This window comes from Kogia breviceps, chromosome 18 (genome assembly GCF_026419965.1).
Source record: "Kogia breviceps isolate mKogBre1 chromosome 18, mKogBre1 haplotype 1, whole genome shotgun sequence".
In the NCBI taxonomy this organism is placed as follows: domain Eukaryota; kingdom Metazoa; phylum Chordata; class Mammalia; order Artiodactyla; family Physeteridae; genus Kogia; species Kogia breviceps.
In genome coordinates this window covers 1,081,767-1,097,835 of record NC_081327.1, presented here as the reverse complement: position 1 = coordinate 1,097,835, position 16,069 = coordinate 1,081,767, and the positions used below count along the sequence as shown (strand labels likewise).

The 16,069-nt window shown below is 39.2% G+C and overlaps 1 long non-coding RNA gene across 1 annotated transcript in view; it reads right to left on the bottom strand.

Annotated features, from left to right (window-relative positions):
* The window catches only part of LOC136793091 (uncharacterized), a 40,815-nt gene that overhangs the window by 6,632 nt on the left and 18,114 nt on the right, over positions 1–16,069 (bottom strand). The window contains exon 2 of the long non-coding RNA XR_010837882.1: positions 1,246–1,465. This is a non-coding gene — a long non-coding RNA (uncharacterized lncRNA). The remainder of the gene's footprint in view (positions 1–1,245; positions 1,466–16,069) is intronic.

Sequence of the window (16,069 nt, the reverse complement as noted above, 5' to 3'; positions counted from 1 at the left end):
TATCAGATTGAATGCAGAGGCAATATATTTCATTTCTTGAGATTGTATATACACACATATGTATATACAATTGTGCACCAAATTTTTCCACTATAAAGCTTGCTCACACTATTTTGGGTTTACCTTTTCCATTTTTTTAATAGAAATTCATATATTCCCTAATATTCTTTTTTTTTTAATTGAAGTAGAGTTGATTTACAGTGTTGTGTTAGTTTCAGGTGTGCAGCAAAGTGATTCAGTTACACATACATGTTAATATGTATCCATTTTTTTGGATTCCTTTTTCTTATAGGTTATTACAAAATATTGAGTATATAGTTTCCTGTGCTATATATATATAGTAGGTCCTGGTTGTTTATCCCTAATATTCTTTTTGCCCGTGAATACACAGTAGACAAAGAAAAATCCTTAATTATCCCATTACTTCAGTTCTCACAGGACTTACGTTTGGGAAAGGGGTGAGTACTTTTCATGTCAAACCAATCCAAATGCTTTCCAGTTAGTAAACCAAGGTTGCCAGCTGACATTTGCAGAATGCAAACATTGGGTCACTTTCTATTCCAATTCATAACTATGAAATGAAAATTGTGGTCTAGGGCTTGATCCCGCTGTGATTAATCTCAGTTTACATGGGAACATGACGTACCCCTAGAGGAAACAATTCCTACCCTACCTTGATGGGATCCCCTCCCAGGTGGAACCACCTCAAAGTAACAGTAAATACTGACTTTACTCAGACCCCTTCTTACTCAGTCCTTACTACTCCTTGCTTCTATTTATCCTTTCCTTGTTCATTTTAGATTTTCCAGCAGCAACAAGATCTGCTCAAAAGAGATCTAAAAAACTCTCAGATAGGGACTTCCACGGTGGTCTGTGGGTTAGATTCCTGGTCAGGGAGCTAGGATCCCACATGCCTCGGGGCCAAAAAACCAAAAGAGAAGCAATATTGTAACAAATTCAATAAAGACTTTAAAAATGGTCCACATCAAAAAAAAAAGGGGACTTCCCTGGTGGCACAGTGGGTACGACTCCACACTCCCAATGCAGGGGGCCCAATTTCAATCCCTGGTCAGGGAACTAGATCCCCCATGCATGCCACAACTATAAGTGCACATGCCACAACTAAGGAGCCCACCTGCCACAACTAAGACCTGGTGCAACCAAATAAATAAATATATATATATATATATTTAAAAACCTCTCAGATGTAGTTCCTGTCAATTTGGAAAATCACACAAAACTTACCTGGTATTTGGAGATTAGTGCGGTGCCCTATAGTTTGCTCTTTTTCATCCTGTTAGATTCCAAGACACAGTACCAGGTTTTCAGGGTGTAATCAAAGCTCTTCCTCATGGTATAGGGGTCACAACTCTCAGAATCATTTTTTTGAGAATCCTCAGTAAGGTAAGGCACTGCAGGAGATGCTGCTGTTACACATGCTGCGATGACCCTGGGAGTTTATAGACTGTGAAGCAAAATGGAAATTTGATTAAGCCTGACAAATAATATTTAAAACTAATGAACTTAAATTTATGTTTAGTTATGTATGGAATGGACAACAGTTAAATGCATGAACTTTTCTCCCCTGCATTAAAGATTCAGATTTGCACAACTGTCCATAATATACAACATGCTCTTCACTGGGCACAAAGGGAGACCAACAAACTTGATTCTTCATCAAGTTGCTTCAGCCAGATCTTTAGTTATTTTCTCAAAAAGGATCCCTCACACAATGTCAGCTTTGGGATTGAAATACTTCCTGTAAACTCTTCTATTTTCTCAGAGTGGCGGGAGGGGATGTCCCTCAGCCCTATCTGCCTCTTAAGTGGCTTCCAGAGACACAAAAGAGACCCCAATCCTCTATTTTGTAGGACATCATTTAATGGTTTTTCCTGGTAGTGTTCCCTGTAGTGTATAATTCTACGACATATAGTCGAAAATTTCCTATATTATACCTTTCTATAAATGCAATCATATCTTATGGAATCTGTTTGGTCTAACTTCTTTCACACAATAAATCTCTGTAAGACTTATCCACGTCACTGCATGTTCTCTGTCTTACTCATTTTCACTGCTGTTAAGAATTCTATTGTCATAAATTATCTAGCCACTCTCCCGCTGCTGAGCCTTCGGGTTGCTTCCATTTTGGAACGGGTATAACAATGATACTATACACGTTTTCGTCTACGTTTTACAATGCATATAAGCAAATATTTTTCTAGGCTAGAAGTTCTCAAAACTTTTGGTTTCAGAACACTTTTTATACCCTTAAATGTAATAGAGAAATTCAAAGAGGTTTTGTTCATATGAACTATATCCATTGAGTGTTTCTTCCATTTAAAGATAAATCCCTCTGTAATCCATCTGCAATTGATTTTCTCCCTATTTTATTGTGAAGGTTTCAAATAAACAGCAAAATAGAATAAATTTCATAAGGGACAGCTGTAAACTTAGCACCTGGATATGATCCTCTATCCATCCATAAATCCATCTTATTTTTTTATACATTCAAAGTAAATTACACACATTTGTACACTTCCCATAAATAATTCAGCATGCTAACCACGGAGTTCAATATTTGTTTACAGTTTATTTATTTATTTATTTTGGCTTTGCTGTGCGGCTTGCAGGATCTTAGTTCCCCGACCAGGGATCAAACCCAGGCCCCCAGTAGTGGAAGCCCAGAGTCTTAACCACTGGACCGCCAGGGAATTCCTAACAATCCATCCTTTTGATATAAAATATAGGCCACAACAGTGAGAGGCCTGCATACCGAAAAAAAAAAAAAAAAAAAAAGATCTTAACATTTTACGTGTAATTTTATTTTTCATAAAATATTGATATTAATATTTTGGTATTACATACAGTAGACAGTGGAAACTGGGGCTTTGATCAAAAGAGAAAAAAAGAAATGGAAAAGAATTTAAGTAAACACTGTATAATTTTAAATTTGTTTGGAAGAATAAATATTAACTTGATCTGTATTTGATTTAAGCCATGTATATATATATATATATATATATATTTTTTTTTTTTTTTTTTTTTTTTTTTGTGGTACGCGGGCCTCTCACTGCTGTGGCCTCTCCCGTTGCGGAGCACAGGCTCCGGATGCGCAGGCCCAGCGGCCATGGCTCACGGGCCCAGCCGCTCCGCGGCATGTGGGATCTTCCCGGACCGGGGCACGAACCCGCGTCCCCTGCATCGGCAGGCGGATTCTCAACCACTGCGCCACCAGGGAAGCCCTAAGCCATGTATATTTATTTTACCTCCTTCCATTAAACACATCTTCATGGTCCTCTCTGGAGTAATTACCACCCCAATTACTCAGATTGTGTTATTCAAATGCAATTTCTCACTAAAAGAATATAGTGTCTTTTAAAAAATTGCCAATTCCAGATTTCAAGCAGGAAATGTTCAAGATAGAAATCTATTCAAACCAGGACACAATAAAACTATCAGAGGGGCTGGGGTCACTTTAGGATGAGGATGCCACAAGATTCAACTTGAATAGAATCCTATTCCCCAATAAACATCAAAGGAAAGCACCTGAACAAGATTTAAACACAGCAAGTATTTTAATATCCATATTCTCCTAATTGATAGAAAGCTACATTGTTTAAGGAATTGACTAGTTATTCTGGAATCTGAAAAATAAAGGGAAAATAGGTACCATTTCTCCTGCTTTTCCAGTACAGACTACTTCAGGGTAACCAAATAGAGAATGGGGAAAAGGTCTTCTTTACAGAATTGTAAGTGAAAATTCACAACTAGAAATAGGATATCAACATTTTGCTTCCTCTAATATAATAATAGACCTACAGAATGATCATCAGTAACAACTGAAACCAGCAGACAACAGGTTGGTGGGAAACTGGTTTGGGGGAAGCACATGGACTGATCAATCGGCGCATCACAGAAAGAGCTATGTACAACATGTCATAATGGCACCAAGTTGTAGGCAACGAGAAAGACACTGCACCACCTCTAAAGTATCATTGACAAAAAGCTGAACCTGATTTAGATTATCCTCTAGAGCTAATTCTGCATTTGTTGGCAATTTGAGAGAATGCGTTAGGCAACATCAAAAGGCAGTAGTTACGGAATTTCCTCGTGGTCCAATGGTTAAGACGGGCTTTCACTGCCATGGACCTGGGTTGATCCCTGGTTGGGAAATTAAGATCCCACAAACTGGGCTCTGCGCCCCCCCCGCCAAAAAAGTTGCAATTAGCTAGTATACTGGTGGAAATGATCCTAAACAAATGACCCATTTTCTCCTTCAAAAAATAAAAATAAAAAAAGTAAGAAAGAGAGAGAGAAATTAAAAGAGGCCTAAAAGACAAAACAGGTAAATGCAATGTAGGTAACAATGCTGAGATCCTGATTCAAATGATCTAAACCTTTAAAACATTTTTCTTTTGATAAAATTGGGGAAGTGTGAACCTTGACTGTGTAATTTGAAATTGCAGTCTGAAATGCAAGAAACTGAAATCTCCTGTTCCTGAAGGCTCTGTATTTGTCAGCCCTGCAGAGGAAAGAGCAGGGAGTGACCGAGGTGAGATCCCTGTCTTCAAAAGTTCACATCCAGTAAATAATGTGAGACATTCCTCTGCTCTGTCCACTCAGAGGTGATCATAGTTAATTTCATTTCAAACACAGAGCAACACTACCGCGTGAAGAAATTTAAATACAAGTGAATAGTGTAACTGGCACCCTCCTTGCCCCACCAGACAAAACTAGCCCGTTAAAATGTTCATGTTTACATCCCGTCTTTCGCATAATGTGCTTTACTATGGCAAATCAGCAAATTGTAGGAGCACCTCCATAAAAAGTTTTATGTATGTTCTGCAGCAGCTCTCAAATCTCATATTGTCTCTGTCCTCCCACTGAGAATTCCAAGGAGGCAAGTCTAAGCCTTAAGGCTCATTTCATTTCCGTACATAAGGTAATCTTACAAGGGAAGATGGGAATGTAGTTAATATGGGCAGACTTAGGCCCACAAAACAGGGGCGAATACATTCAAGCGGAAAACTTGTAGTTTCCAGGCAACCGCACATCCGGGTTCCGTCTGCAGGCCCCACCCAACTCCATCTTTTTAAAAAATATTTGTTTATTTTTATTTTTGGCTGCATTGGGTCTTCGTTGCTGCCTGCGGGCTTTCTCTAGTTGCAGCGAGTGGGGGCTACTCTTCATTGGGGTGCACGGGCTTCTCATTCTGGTGGCTTCTCTTATTCCTGAGCATGGGCTCTAGGCACATGGGCTTTAGTAGTTGCAGCATGTGGGCTCAGTAGTTGTGGCTGGCGGGCTCTAGAGTGCAGGCTCAGTAGTTGTGGAGCACAGGCTTAGTTGCTCCGTGACATGTGGGATCTTCCTGGACAAGGGCTCGAACCTGTGTCCCCTGCATTGGCAGTGGATTCTTAACCACTGAACCACCAGGGAAGTCCCCCACTTCTCATTTTAAATGGGCATTAATATGTGTTTATGGATTCAAAGCCAGATAATTAGAATCCCATGCTGGAAACAAACATACAACTAAAAGAGAATGTTTAAATAAATAATGCACCATTCACACAACAGAATATCAACATTTGTAAAACTGAATGAAGAACCTCTCTAGACATGTGTATGAAGTTATCTCCAGAAGAGAAGAGGAGATGGGGAAGAGAATGCATAGTATGCTACAATTTTCTTAGGATTCTGAATGAATATGAATACACACATGTATATATATTAAATTGCTTTAAAAATCCGTATTAGAATGAACCCCAAACCCATATAAGATGAATGACACAGAGATGCATAAACAATACAAGCTTGGAGGTTCAGAAATGAAAACTAGATGTATATGGGTTGATCATGTGTTATAGTTTTTACTTTTAATAAGAACTAAAAGTTCACTTCACTTAAAATGTAATTTTAAAAGTCCTAAAATTCAAAGGCAAATTTATGATAAAACATATAAGGCTCATTATGTAATAGGTATGTGGCCTATCCATAGAACATAATAAGACTTTAAGTAACTTTAAAAAAATGTTTGGGGGGGGACTTCCCTTATGGCGCAGTGGTTAAGAATCCTCCTGCCAATGCAGGGGACACGGGTTTGAGCGCTGGTCTGGGAAAATCCCACGTGCCACAGAGCAACTAAGCCTGTGCACCACAACTACTGAGCCTGCGCTCTAGAGCCCGCGAGTCACAACTACTGAGTCCGTGTGCTACAACTACTGAAGCCCGGGTGCCTAGAGCCTGTGCTCCGCAACAAGAGAAGCCCCCGCTCAACGCAACTATAGAAAGCCCATGTGCAGCAATGAAGACCCAACGCAGCCATACCTACCTACATACATACATAAATTAAAATAAAATAAAATAAAAAATAAAATGTATATACCAAGCTAAAACAGGCCCTGCTGCATGAGGCACTCAAAGAGAAAGTAGCAACATACCCTACACCACAGACGGTAACTTGCCAAAACCTCCAGTAATGACTCTACTTCTTGTTCAGTGGGGACCAGAGGATGAACATTAGTGCTCTCAAAATAAGAAAGGCAATCGTCTTCCTTTACCAATGGAGCAAGCACAGGGTGTAAGGAATTCATACAATGCAGTATATCCCCACTATTCACTCACTCTGATTTCCCCGTGGGGAATAGACCACAATTGTCGAATAAGCAGAGTGCATGTAATTCTCTTACTGGTACCACATGCTCTAGATAAACATTTCCCTAACGTTCATATTTTTACTTCTAGTCAGTGGATAGTGGACTATTTGGTTGAGACTTTGGGAAAATTAGGGCAGGAAAATACAAGGCGAAATAGGGTGGAAGAAATCACCACAGTGGCTCCCCCTCTTCCAATCCTGGTGCAACACATGTCAGCTCACACAGAACAAGGCATGCAGGAGGCACAATACAAGGCCAAAAACTAAATAAACCACGAAAACAGGTAAGCCTCTTGGTAGAGCGGAGCCACAGAACTTTAGGACAAACCACCATGTTTCTTCTATCTATGAAGATGCGAGATCAGAGCAATGGGGCATTATGGGGATTATGGAAATAGACTGTTAATACAGGAATTGATCCACAGAGCATGATTTACATAAAGCCATTAGAGACTGTGTAACATACCAGGAAACTAGACACTAAGCCTACTATATGGGAGGATAAATTCACAGAGTGGACAGGACACCAAACGCCACAAAAAGACTTCATGGGTACTCTTCCTACAGTACAAGGAGCCATTAAACATACCTTAACAATTGGAGATTCCTATTCTGGTCTCCTCCTGGCCTACCCATGCAAGGTACTAACCTCTGATAATATTACTGAGGAGATAACAAAACAGCTTTTATACCCTTTGAAAACGTCCACGAGTTATACAGTTAGTTATAGGCTCCCACATCACCACAAGTCAAACACAACACTGGCCATTAAAAAAGAATTGCTGAAAGCTTTTCCTCTAAGAGCAGGAACAAGACAAGAATGCCTACTCTCACAACTTTTATTCAACATAGTACTGAGAGCCCCAGCCAGTGCAGGTAGGCAAGACAAAGAAATAAAGGCATCAAAATGGTAACGGAAGAAGTAAAATTGTCACTATTTGCAGATGACATATTATATACATAAAAAAACCTAAAACTAAACACCAAAAAGCCTGTTGGAACTAATAAACAAGTTGAGTAAAGTTGCAGTACACAAAATCAATAGGCAAAAAAGTTGCATTTCTATACACTATCAGAAAGAGAAAATTTAATCTAACAATCCCATTTACAGCTGCATAAAAAAGAATAAAATATATAAAGAACTCATATAACTTAACTATTTAAAAATAGTCAAATAATACAATTAAAAAATGGACAGAGGATCTGAATACACATTTTTACAAAGAAGACGTAAAAATGGCCAACAGGAACATGAAAAGATACTCAACACCACTGATCATCAGGAAAGTGCAAATCAAAGCCACAATGATTTATCACCTCACACCTCTTAGAATGCCCATTATCAATAAAACAAATAAGCGCTGGTGAGAATGTGGAGAAACGGAACACTTGTGCACTGTTGGTGGGAATGTAAATGGGAAAACAGTATGGAGTTCCACCGAAAAATTAAAAGAACTACCATATGATCTAGCAATTCCATTTCTGGGTATTTATTTGGAAAAAAAAATGAAAAAAGATATATGCACCTCCATGTTCAGTGCAGCATTACTTACAGTAGCCAAGACATGGAAAAAGCCTAAGTATCCACTGGTGGATGAATGTATTAAAGAAAATGTGATACAGTGGACTTACCTGGTGGTTCAGTGGTTAAGACTCCACGCTTCCAATGCAGGGATGCAGGTTCAATTCCTGGTCAGGGAAGTAAGATCCCACATGCCGGGGCAACTAAGCCCGTGCACGGCAAAGCCCGAGCACTCTAGAGCCCCTGCACCACAAGTAGAGAGAAGCAGGTGGGCCACAACAAAGATCCCACGTGCCGCAACTAAGACCCAATGCAGCCAAATAAACAAATAAGTAAATAAATGTTTTTTTTTTTTAATGTGATACATACACAAACACAGACACACGGACACATACACAACAGAATATTATTTAGCCATCAAAAAAGAAGGAAATCTTGCCATTTCGGGCAACACAAATGGACCTTGAAAGTATTATGATAAGTGAAATAAGTCAGATAGAGAAAGAAAAATATCATATAATCTCACTTACATGCAGAATCTAAAGAAACAAAAACATCAAAAATAAGAACCAAACTCATAGATACAGAGAATAGATCAGTGGCTGCCTCTGGCAGGATGTGGAGGGTGGGTAAAACGGATCAAAAGGTACAAATTACCACTTATAAATAAGTCATGGGGATATAACGTACAGCATGGTTACTGTAGTTAATAATACTGTATTGAATATATGAAAGTTTCTAAGAGAATTTTGAAAAGTTATCACAGAAAAAGAATTTTTTAACTATGTATGGTGACAGATGTTAACTAGCCTTAGTGTGGTGATCATTTTGAAATAAACATATACAAATATCAAATCATTATGTTACACCTGAAACTAATACACTTCTATATGTCTATTACACCTCAATAAAAAAATACTCCTGTGTTCTTCAGTTACCCTATCATTGTACAGCAGCTGGTATCACAGAATGATATAATGGGCATTTAAAACAGGGCTGCTGAGAGAACGTGGAAGACGATCCCCCAGTTGGTCAAGAATACTGTCCATAATTGTCACTACATTAAATCTAGACACCTATCACATAATTATACTATATTTAAATGCATGGGAAATAAGGAGACCACCAATTGAGCCACGGGGACCTTTGCTGATGCACACACCCACACCATAAAATGCAGTTTCCGGTTTTCCCAGACACCAGAGCCCTGATATTGCTACCCCCAGCAAGGGAACATCCACCTCATACTTTCACGTTTCCCTCATAGAGAATCCAGAGCCCAGTCGCTTCTCCCTGGATCCCAGTGTGGACCTTAACTGCACCACTAGCTCTGGGACCATCCTCAGCCTGTGTTCACTGTGTCTATCATCCAGTGCAAGCCAAAAAAACCTCACCACTACTCTCTGAAGAGGCAATCTAATCTGCCAGTCATGTACTTTGCTCCACTAAAGGCATTGTGGAACAACCCAGACCTGATTTCAACATCAAGAAGAGAACTAATCACCCCCAGAACAAGTGACACCATTTGGGTGATACCCAAGGGACAAACAAATGCCCTACTTCTGGCCTCCGGATGACCCCCTACTTTAATCCTTACACTGTTGCTATACCCCTTCCTAATCCGAGAAATTCCAACCCTGTGTGGACTACACATCCATTGGTGGACTAACCTATCCATGGTAAGCTACACTCTCTTCATGCACACCACAGGGAACCACACAAGCATCAGATTAGGATCAATGGGAACCATGTTGTTGGCTATTTGGCTTGATCACTCCCATCAACCACAATGATATCAACACCGAGGCCAGTACACTTCCTATCTCTATTGCCACTAATAACTCCTCTTCCACCAAAGTCAGCCTCCATGATACTGCCTATAGGCCACACATGTCTCCATACTACCATGGGAGAAATTTTGTTTCAAATGAGATTAAACACAATATTACCAACCAATGCCATCAAACAAGTAAAGATTCAGTACCTATGGAATCTCATTTAAAGACTGCCCATGCAGGGACTTCCCTGGTAGTCTGGTGGTTGGGACTCCACGCTTTCACTGCCATGGCCTGGGTTTGATCCCTGGTCAGAAAACCAGGATCCACAAGCTGCATAGTGCAACCAAAAAAAAAAAACCACTCCATACAGGAACATGGATGGACCTAGAGATTATCATATTTTTTTTAATGTGGACAATTTTTAAAGTCTTTATTAACTTTCTTACAATATTCCTTCTGTTTTATGTTTTGGTTTTTTGGCCATGAAGCATGTGGATCTTAGGTCCCCGACCAGGGATCAAACCCACACCCTCTGCATTGGAAGGTGAAGTCTTAACCACCAGAAAAACAATGATCATATCATATCACTTATATGTGGAATCTAAGAAAAAAAAAAGATACAAATGAACTTATTTATAAAACAGAAACAGACTCACAGATATAGAAAACAAACCTATGGTTACCAAAGGGGACAGTGGGGGTGGAAGGAGAGGGATAAACTAGGAGTTTGGGATTAACATATTCACACAACTACATATAAAATAGATAAACAAGAACTTACTGTACAGTACAGAAAGTATATTCAATACCTTGTAAAAGTCTATAATGTAAAAGAATCTGAAAAAGAATACACACAACACACACATACACATATATAACTGAATCACTCTGCTGTATACCAGAACCTAACACAACATTGTAAATTAACTACACTCCAATTTTTTTTAATGGTTAAAAAAATATTTTTAAATAAAGAATGCCCAGACATAATGTGCATCCAATAACATAATCAAGATGCCCATGTCTGTGCAAGCAAATCAAGATTAAATTCACACAGAACCAGTAACAGAAAACACTTTGGGATTATGACATAAAATAACAACTCTTGCTTATCAAAGAAATGATAATAAATGTCAAATACTGAGAAGAATGTACACCTTTACAAATATTGGCATCCTTCCCTATCAATTATAACAATCTACTATCACTTCTGGTAAAGCTCACTGAAGGCAAAAACCCGATCAAATGCTCAGTGCATACTGCTATAGCTTTCATCTTTAACCACTAAACAAAATTTACAGGGAATAGGATATATGCAATATATCACCTGGGGGATTATATTTGAAAATATTTTTACTTTTCTGTGGATGTTATTGAAGTTATGAAAAATGCCTTATATATATATTTTTAAACATCTTTATTGGAGTATAACTGTTTTACAATAGTGTGTTAGTTTTTCCTTTACAACAAAGTGAATCAGTTATACATATACATATGTTCCCATATCTCTTCCCTCTTGCATCACCCTCTCTCCCACCCTCCCTATCCCACCCCTCTAGGTGGTCACAAAACACAGAGGTGATCTCCCTGTGCTATGCGGCAGCTTCCCACTAGCTATCTAATTTACATTTGGTAGTGTATATATGTCCCTGCCACTCTCTCACTTCGTCACAGCTTACCCTTCCCCCTCCCCATATCCTCAAGTCCATGCTCTAGTAAGTCTGTGTTTTATTCCCATCCTACCACTAATCTCTTCATGACATTTTTTTCCCCTTAGAGTCCATATATATGTGTTAGCATACGGTATTTGTTTTTCTCCTTCTGACTTACTTCACTCTGTATGACAGACTCCAGGTCCATCCACCACATTATAAATAACTCAGTTTCATTTCTTTTTATGGCCGAGTAATATTCCATTGTATATATGTGCCACATCTTCTTTATCCATTCATCTGTTGATGGACACTTAGGTTGCTTCCATGTCCTGGCTATTGTAAATAGAGCTGCAATGAACATTTTGGTACATGAGTCTTTTTGAATTATGGTTTTCTCAGGGTATATGCCCAGTAGTGGGATTGCTGGGTCGTATGGTAGTTCTATTTGTAGTTTTTTAAGGAACCTCCATACTGTTCGCCATAGTGGCTGTATCAATTTACATTCCCACCAGCAGTGCAAGAGGGTTCCCTTTTCTCCACACCCTCTCCAGCATTTATTGTTTCTAGAGTTTTTGATGATGGCCAATCTGACTGGTATGAGATGATATCTCATTGTAGTTTTGATTTGCATTTCTCTAATGATTAATGATGTTGAGCATTCTTTCATGTGTTTGTTAGCAATCTGTATATCTTCTTTGGAGAAATGTCTATTTAGTTCTTCTGCCCATTTTTGGATTGGGTTGTTTGTTTTTTTGTTAATGAGCTGCATGAGTTGCTTATAAATTTTGGAGATTAATCCTCTGTCAGTTGCTTCATTTGCAAATATTTTCTCCCATTCTGAGGGTTGTCTTTTGGTCTTGTTTATGGTATCCTTTGCTGTGCAAAAGCTTTTAAGTTTCATTAGGTCCCATTTGTTTATTTTTGTTTTGATTTCCATTTCTCTAGGAGAGGGGTCAAAAAGGATCTTGCTGTGATTTATGTCGTAGAGTGGTCTGCCTATGTTTTCCTCTAAGAGTTTGATAGTGTCTGGCCTTACATTTAGGTCTTTAACCCATTTTGAGTTTATTTTTGTGTGTGGTGTTAGGGATTGTTCTAATTTCATACTTTTACATGTAGCTGTCCAGTTTTCCCAGCACCACTTATTGAAGAGGCTGCCTTATATTTTAGAAATGCACTATGAAGAGGTAATCACATGATGTCTAGGATTAAAAATAAGGGACTTCCCTGGTAGTCCAGTGATTAAGACTCTGCATTTCCACTGCAGGGGCATGGGTTCAATCCCTGGGCAGGGAACTAAGATCCCACATGTCCCTCGGCGTGGCCAAAACAAAAACAAAAAACTAACAAAAAGAAAAATCACTCTGCATGGAGATAGATGAAAAATGAACTAATGAAATAATCATTAGTAAAAAATAAAGGTGCTTCCCTGGTGGCGCAGTGGTTAAGAATCCGCCTGCCAATGCAGGGGACATGGGTTCGAGCCCTGGTCTGGGAAGATCCCACATGCTGTAGAGCAACTAAGCCTGTGTGCCACAACTACTGAGCCTGAGCTCTAGAGCCTGAGAGCCACAACTACTGAGCCCACACACCACAACTACTGAAGCCTGTGCACCTAGAGCCCATGCTCCGCAACAAGAGAAGCCAATGCAGTGAGAAGCCCACACACCACAATGAAGAGTAGCCCCCACTCACTGCAGCTAGAGAAAGCCCATGGGGCAGCAACGAAAATCCAACACAGCCAAAAATAAAATAAATAAATAAAGTTTAAAAGACAGAGATAAAGATGTAATAAAAGATGGAGTATTGGGGGAAGGATGAACAAGGCTTCATAATTTTTTTCCATTTTTTGTATTTATTTGAAAATAGTCATTAAATATGGTAGAATGTCCTTTTATCATCATTTTATGTTAATAAAGATGAATTTTTAAAGGCAGGAGGAAATTTTTGGTTTCAGAGTGTATGTATCAAATATCAAATATACACCTTAAATATGTGCAGTTTATATGTTAAGTCAATTACACTTCCACTAAATTGTTTTAAAAACAAATATTCAAGGGACTTCCCTGGTGGTGCAGTGGTTAAGAATCCACCTGCCAATGCATGCAATATGGGTTCGAGCCCTGGTCCAGGAAGATCCCACATAACATGGAGCAACTAAGCCTGCAGGCCACAACCACTGAAGCCTGTGCGCCTAGAGGCCATGCTCTGCAACAAGAGAAGCCACCACAATGAGAAGCCTGTGCATGGCAACAAAGAGTAGCCCCTGCTCTTAGCACCTAGAGAAAACCCATGCACAGCAACAAAGACTCAACACAGTGAAAAATTTAAAAAATAAATAAAGTTTTTAAAAAGAGTATAATGGTGGGCTACTGGCCACTTTAGCCAACTCCATGTTCAGTGATGACACACTGGCAGTTTGAAATTGGTCATGGTGGGAGTATTTACACCAGGGAAATTGGCAAACACTACAAAGAGGATTTTTTAAAAAATTTATGTATGTATGTATGTATGTATGGCTGTGTTGGGTCTTCGTTTCTGTGTGAGGGCTTTCTCCAGTTGTGGCAAGTGGGGACCACTCTTCATCACAGTGCGCGGGCCTCTCACTGTTGGGGCCTCTCCCGTCGCGGAGCACAGGCTCCAGACGCGCAGGCTCAATAATTGTGGCTCACGGGCCCAGTTGCTCCGCGGCATGTGGGATCCTCCCAGACCAAGGCTCAAACCCGTGTCCCCTGCATTAGCAGGCAGATTCTCAACCACTGCGCCACCAGGGAAGCCTCAAAGCAGGATTTAATGTACTGTATTATTTAACGTCTGAAGTCAGGAACATGATGGAGAATATGTGAATCATACAGATTTAACTTAAAAGTGGGACTTCCCTGGTGGTCCAGTGGCTAAGACTTCGTACTCCCAATGCAGGGGGCCCGGGTTCGATCCCTGGTTACGGAACTAGATCACACATGCCAAAACTAAGAGTTTGCATGCCACAACAAAGATCCTGCACAGAGCAATGAACATCCCGCATGCCACAACTAAAACCCAGCACAGCCAAATAAATATTTTTTAAAAAATAAATAAAAGTGTACATTGTATGTGAGCATTACACTGTGCATAGCATGAGGAAAATATGACCTCTTTCTTTGCTAATGAAGAGAGAAATAGCCACAGTCCATAAAAAATAAATAGAGAAAAAACATAAACAGACATTTTTTAAAAGACATACAGGTGGCAAATAAACACATGAAAAAATGCTCAACATCATGAATCCTTAAGGAAATGAAATTAAAACTATTGCACACTTATTAAAAGGGTAATTTCAAAAGACTGACAATAATAAGTATTGGTAACAGTAGGGAAGAACTGAAACTTTCATACATTCCTAATAGGTATGCAAAATCGAACAACCATTTTAGACCACTGTCTAGCAGTCACAAGTAAGCCATCATCTATCCTGTGACTCCAGATACTTTGAGTTATTGGCTCAACAGAAGTGAAACATATATACATATAAAGAATTAAACACAAATGTCCATAGCAGCATCATTTGCAATGGCCAAAAAGCTGGAAATAACCCAAATGCCCATAAACTGGTGAATGGATAAACAAATGGTTATCCATAGAAAAGGTATTACTCAGGAAAATAAAGAACTCCTCAAAAGCATCACTGAAGAAGTCTCAAAATAATTATATACAATGAATGAACTCAGAAAATAAGAAAACGTTTTATTAATTAATTCAAATAAAATTCTAGAAATACAGATTAGTCTATTATAAATAAAAGCAAACTAATAGTTGCCTAGAAGTCTGAGGAGGGGAAGGAGAGGTTTCCAAAGGACATGAGGTAAATTAGGGGTGACAGATATATTCATTACCATGATGATGATTTCATGGGTTCATATGTATGTCCAAAAAAATTTTACACTTTAAACAACTGCAGTTCATTACACATCACTTACATTGACAAAAGCTTTGCAGGTTTCAAAATAACATTGAGACCTCCACTCTCTTCAGAAAATCAGGTTGGGCAACCCTGTATTGACTCTCGTTCCTGATAAACTAAAGAGGGGGAGACTTGCCTCAGTAGCAGCAAATATTGGTGAGCAAGGAAGTTCTTTTCCATCTCAGTCACCAGGAATGATGGCTGCATCCCAAATCCACACAGCTGGGTTAAGGGATCTCCCTTTTATCTAAGACTGTTTTCTTCCTTGTGCATCAATGGCTTTGAGGTGAACATCCCACAGAAGCTACAGGAATCCACAAAAACTTCTGTGACAATAAATTAAAAAGATGAACATGCCTAGGGGTCCTAATAGCTTCTGTGCACATTGACCCTGCAGCCACAATCACTGGAACATTTGTGGATACACTTTTATAAGCCACACATACTATCTACGTGGCTGCAGTCTTCTCCACTCTCTATTAATCAAGTGTTTCTGTACCAATGATTGCGCCCCCTTACCTCTGT